Source organism: Scyliorhinus canicula, chromosome 3 (genome assembly GCF_902713615.1).
Source record: "Scyliorhinus canicula chromosome 3, sScyCan1.1, whole genome shotgun sequence".
Lineage (NCBI taxonomy): Eukaryota > Metazoa > Chordata > Chondrichthyes > Carcharhiniformes > Scyliorhinidae > Scyliorhinus > Scyliorhinus canicula.
The window spans coordinates 58,971,723-58,977,830 of record NC_052148.1 but is presented as its reverse complement, the minus strand read 5'-3'; positions in this window follow the sequence as shown (position 1 = coordinate 58,977,830).

Here is a 6,108-nt window from a genome sequence, read left to right as displayed (position 1 = left end):
TTCCCTAGTTGGATGGGTATGGGGGCTGTAATGTGTCCCTGCTGCGAGTGGTCTGTAAAGCCGCTGAGGGTTATTGTGGCTGTAGTGGGCCACGTGTCTGCCTGTGGTGTACTGGAGGAATTAATGGTCGTGCGGGACCCTCATGTGTCCCAAAGTAATTCTATGGGCTTGGCCCGAATTTTCGCCGTGACCACCGGTCTTCCGGATTGGTCCCAGAGGGTGTCACAGACCCAAGTGGGGGAGCCCGAACACCGTCAGTCCGATCCGTCCACATTGGTCTGTCCTGACTGCATCCCTATACTGTGGATAGGCTTCGCTTTGTTCCTGTTCAGAGTGCCTGTCTGCTGGCCTCTCTGAGATTTCTGCGGGGCGTTGCATTCCCTAGCAAAATGCCCTAACTGTTCGCAGTTAAAACATTCCTGTGACTTCTATGGGGGGGCTGTTCTTTCCCTCATTTACCCATGCGGGGTTTTGGTGCGCTCTCACTGCTTGGATATCTGCTGCATCCTGAGCTTCTTCGGGGTTCTTTACTGTTACTTTGTCGTGGACAGATTGCTCCCAAGCACAGGACAATCTTTTCAATACCCATTTTTCATTATGGGCCTCTTCTGAGGGGTCATAATTGGAGCAGACATTCTGTCCTGCACGCTGCACATCTTGATAGGCTTTTTCATACTGAACTTGAGAGCTGCTCAGATAGGCTAGACAAGACTGATGTGCCCTCTTGGCATCATCCACCTCTCTATCCTTATCTGCCAGTCGTTGCCTTAATCCTATATTCTCCTTTTCGATGTCCCTGACATCCACTTTGCTAATTCTGTTCTTCTCCTCTAACTCTGCTCGGAGCGTCCTGACGACCTCCTCTGTGCCTCGCAATTGTGCCAAGCAGGACACAATTGCCATCGGCTTACGTGCTTTACCTAAACTCTTCTTGTGAATTTCAGATAGGTTCTCCCACCAAGTATGTCCTATACTCCCGGGACCTGTCTCCTCATTCACACAAAATTCACTCCAAAGGGGCCATCCTTTCCCTTTGAGGTACTTCCTGAGTTCCAGCTCCCACACGGGACACTGACCTACTCTGCTGCTGTTGGTCGCTGCGACCACAAACTGCTCTGGGTTCATGAGGCATTCCATTGTCTGCATGGCCATTTCTTTTTCTCCTATGCTCTCTTAAATTTGGAACGAGGGATAATAAGGCAATGCTTATAAAATACGGGTACGGCTTTCGCTATGTTCCGAATTATAAAACTCCCAACAGTTTGTCGCAACAAAAATCTCTCGGTTTTACCTTACAACCCTGTTAGTTACGCATGCAAAAATACACTTCCGAATTAGGAGTATTGGTTCGAACTACTTGAACACTTGTGGTTTTTCCTTTTCCAAATTGGATTTCAGATTCAAATTTCTGGGTTCTCTCAGAGTGGGGGGCCACTTCTAATCGAGTCCCGTTGGATGTTGCCACTAAATGTTGCTCGTTCTGGGTGAGTGTGCTTAACACTCAATTTGGCTCTGTTTTGTTCGTTAGCTTTGGAGTCGCCAGATATCGTTAAGATACCGCCACAAGTTTCAAGTTCAAGTTCAAAGCAATAAATCCATACACCAGTTAGTAAGTTCAAACAAGACACGTTTATTATTTAACAGTAATCTACTAATCATGCATATAAAATTATAAGAAATGGCTCATCCTACCACGAATAGGCCAAATACTTATCTGGATAAGGGGACTGCCGGATCAGGGAACAACAGCCTCTAGCTTTGTCCTGGGTCCGCAGGCTTCCAGTAGTTATGGACTAAAGGGGGTCAGGAATGTCTACTCTCGTAGCGTGCGTTGTGACACTTACTTGTTGGCGGCTGCTGTCCAGACCTCTCCTCCTCACGGTTCTTCTGCTGCAACGGTGTTCTGCTGGGAGGGCTGGCTGGTCAAGGAGAGGCTGGCAGAGAGAGCGAGCTGGGGTCGGGGTCTCTGTCTTATACTCCTCTCAGGGTCTGGGCGGACCCGCTATAAACTCACAATCAATTGAGTCTCTTCCCAATCGATGGATTTGAATTCCCCAAAAACGGGGCAGTTCCTCGATCACTAGGGCGGTTCTTGGGACTTATTGTTTTGGACTTCTTTGGCGCCGAAAAGTCTGGCCTTCCATTCAATGTATCGATTTGTGTTTAACTTGTTTCCATTGTACCTGGGGATCGCCCGGTATCGCCTCATTATTATGCTAACTGGTTTCTTTTCACAGTGCTGTCTGGTTTCTGCAGTAGTCTGAATATACAAGCGCTTTGCAAGCTGCTTGCTTTTACAGCATGTCCATTTTCCCTGCATTCCTTGCAATCTTACAGTTTGTGTTGGGCAGTGGTCACCCCAGGTGGCTACATGCTCCCTCTGTCCCCTCATAATCCCCTACCACTCCTCTGACCCCCTTAGAGGCAATGGCAACACGGACAACATGGCAGCACAGTGGTTAGCACAGTTGCTTCACAGCTCCAGGTTCCCAGGATCGATTTCCAGCTTGGGTTACTGCCTGTGCGGAGTCTGCACATTCTCCCCGTGTCTGCGTGGGTTTCCTCCAGGTACTCGGGTTTCCTCCCACAGTCCAAAGATGTGCAGGTTAGATGGATTGGCCATGATAAATTGCCCTTAGTGTCCAAAAAGGTTAGGTGGGTTTACTGGGTTATAGGGATAGGTTGGAAGTGTGGGCTTAAACGGGGTGCTCTTTCCAAGGGCCGGTGCAGACTTGATGGGCCAGCGCAAACAGCAGCGGCGACAGCGGGTACCCCTGCCTCATACCCCTGTGTAAACTTTGTGAACTCATCATTTGTCCTCACACACGCCCTTGGTGCGACATACAGCAACCGCACCCATGCCACAAAACTCAGCCCAAACCCAAACCTTTCCAAAACCTCAAACAAAACCATTCCACCCGATCAAATGCCTTCTCCACGTCCATGGACACCACCACCTCTGGACCAGAGCTGCCAACGGATTCATCACCACATTCAACAGCCGTCTTATATTACTAGCGAGCTGCATTCCCTTCACGAAGCCTGTTTGATACTCTGCAACTACCCTCGGGACAAAATCTCTATCCTCCCCGCCAACAACTTAGCTAATACTTTCACATCCATGTTCAATAGTGATATGGGCCTATATGACCCACATTCCACCAGGTCCTCCCCTTTTTCGGGATTAGTGTGATTACTGTCTGCGTCATCGACTCCGGCAACTCCCCCTTTTTCAGTGCTTCATTAAACTGCCCCAACAGATGTGGTGCCAGGTCCGTCTCAAATTCCTGATAAAATTCCACCGGGTACTCATCTGGCCCAGGGGCCTTCCCGGACTTCATACCCCTGATACTATCCAGCACCTCCCTCAGCCACAGGGGCTCCTCCAACGCCTGCCTCTTTACTTCCTCCACCTGGGGAAATTCCAGCTTGTCCAAAAATCGGCCATTTCCGCCTCCTCTGGCCCTGGGTCCATCTCGTAAAGTCCCTGGTAGCACTCCCTAAATGCCTCGTTTATCTTCCCTGGCTCCAACACCACATCCCCAGTCCCAGTCTGTATAATGACACGGAGCCACATGAGAAGATATTAGGTCACATGATATTTAGGGCAGCACGGTAGCCTTGTGGATAGCACAATCGCTTCACAGCTCCAGGGTTCCAGGTTCGATTCCGGCTTGGGTCACTGTCTTATCGGAGTTTGCACATCCTCCCCGTGTGTGCGTGGGTTTCCTCCGGGTGCTCCGGGTTTCTCCCACAGTTCAAAGATGTGCAAGTTAGGTGGATTGAACATGATAAAATTGCCCTTAGAGTCCAAAATTGCCCTTAGTGTTGGGTGGGGTTACTGGGTTATGGAGTTAGGGTGGAGGTGTTAACCTTGGGTAGGGTGCTCTTTCCAGGAGCCGGTGCAGACTCGATGGGCCGAATGGCCTCCTTCTGCACTGTAAATTCTATGATCTATGACCAAAAGCTTGGTAATAGGTTAGGTTTTAAGAAGTATCTTAAAGGATGAGTTAGAGAGGAGGAGAGGTTTAGGGAGAGAATTCCAGAGCTTGGGACACAGGCAACTTAAGGCACGGACACACCAATATTAGAGCAGTTATGATTGAGACTGCACAAGACTCTAGAATTAGTGGAGTGCAGATATTTCGAAGGATTTTGCAGATGGAGGAAGTTACAGTAGTACGGAGGGACAAGACCATGGAGGGATTTGAAAACTAGGATGAGAATTTTGAAATCAAGTTGTTACTTGACTGGGAACCCAAAATGAATCATTCACCCAGATTAAACTTTCTTAATGTTTTATTTGCCCTAACAATATGCTCTTTAGGATATTTTACTGAAAAGCTTACTTCAGAATATCAAAACAAGCACCTGGTCCAGTCTGGATTTTTGCACTTGGAGTGGGATGTGAACTCACAACTTTCTGACACAGTGGCAACAGCGTTACCAACTGAGCCATGGCTGACAATGTTCAGATCTAGCCTGCCTGCACAACCACATGGGTTTTTTTTTAATAAACATTTTATTGAGGTACTTTTGGTATAGAAACAACAACAAAATAGACAATATACATGAAACCATAAACATAGTGCAAAAAACGTTTACCTTTCGTACAGGTCCCACCTTATTACCCCCTACTCTAACCTAAACTACTCCCCCCCCCCCCCCCCACCCCTCCCCCGTCCCCCTCCCCGTCTGCTGACGATTAATTTTCCGCAAGGAAGTCGACAAACGGTTGCAACCTCTGGGTGAACCCTAATAGTGACCCTCTCAAGGCGAACTTAATTTTCTCCATGCATGGAAAGCTAGCCATGTCCGATAGCCAAGTCTCCCGACATCGAGGGCTTTGAGGCCCATCCATGCTCACAGTATCCGTCTCCGGGCTACCAGGGAAGCAAAGGCCAGAACGTCTGCCTCTTTCTCCTCCTGGATTCTCGGATCTTCCGACACCCCAAAAATCACCACCTCTGGACCCAGCGCCACCCTTGTTTTTAAAATCTTGGACATGACATCTGCAAACCCCTGCCAAAATCCCCGAAGCTTTGGACATGTCCAAAACATGTGGACATGGTTCGCTGGTCCTCCCGCGCATTTTGTGCACCTGTCCTCCACCCCAAAGAATCTGCTCATCTGGGCCACTGTCATGTGAGCCCAGTGCACAACCTTAAATTGTATCAGGCTGAGCCTGGCACATGTTGCGGATGCGTTGACTCTACTCAACGCGTCTGCCCATAAACCATCCTCTATCTCTCCTCCCAGCTCCTCCTCCCACTTGCGTTTCAGCTCCTCGGTCTGCGTATCCTCCGCCTCCATAAGCTCCTTATAGATGTCCGAGACGCTCCCTTCTCCTACCCACCCTCTGGGAATTACCCTATCCTGAATCCCCCTCAACGGTAGGAACGGGAAGGTTTCCACCTGTTTACGGAGGAAGTTCCCCCCCTCCAGATCTCTGAATTTGTTTCCCCTCGCCAGCCCAAACCTTTCCTCCAGCACCCTCATACTCGGAAAGCTCCCCTCTATGAACACATCCCCCATCCTCTCAATCCCTGCTCTCCACCATACCCGGAACCCCCCATCCATACTCCCCGGGGCAAACTGGTGGTTATCACAAATTGGGGCCCAGACTGATGTTCCCACTGCTCCCACATGCCACCTCCACTGGCCCCAAACTCTCAGGACTACCACCACTACAGGGCTGGTAGAGTATCGCGCGGCGGGAGCAGCAGAGACGCAGTTACCTACGCCCCAGACTGGTGCCCTTACAAGAAGCCGCCTCCATACGCACCCACACCGACCCCTCCCCCACCACCCACTTCCTGATCATGGCTATATTCACCGCCCAGCAATAATTGCTAAAACTTGGCAGCGCCAGCCCGCCCTCTCCCCGGCTCCGCTCGAGCATTACCTTCCTTACCTGCGGGGTCTTGCCTGCCCAGATGAAACCCGTGATCACCCTGTTGACCCGCTTAAAAAAGGGCCGCGGAATAAAAATGGGGAGACATTGAAATACAAAAGGACCATCATTTTCACCGTTTGTACCCTACCGGCCAGAGACAATGGGAGCACGTCCCATCTCCGGAAATCATCCTTCATTTGGCACACCAGCCG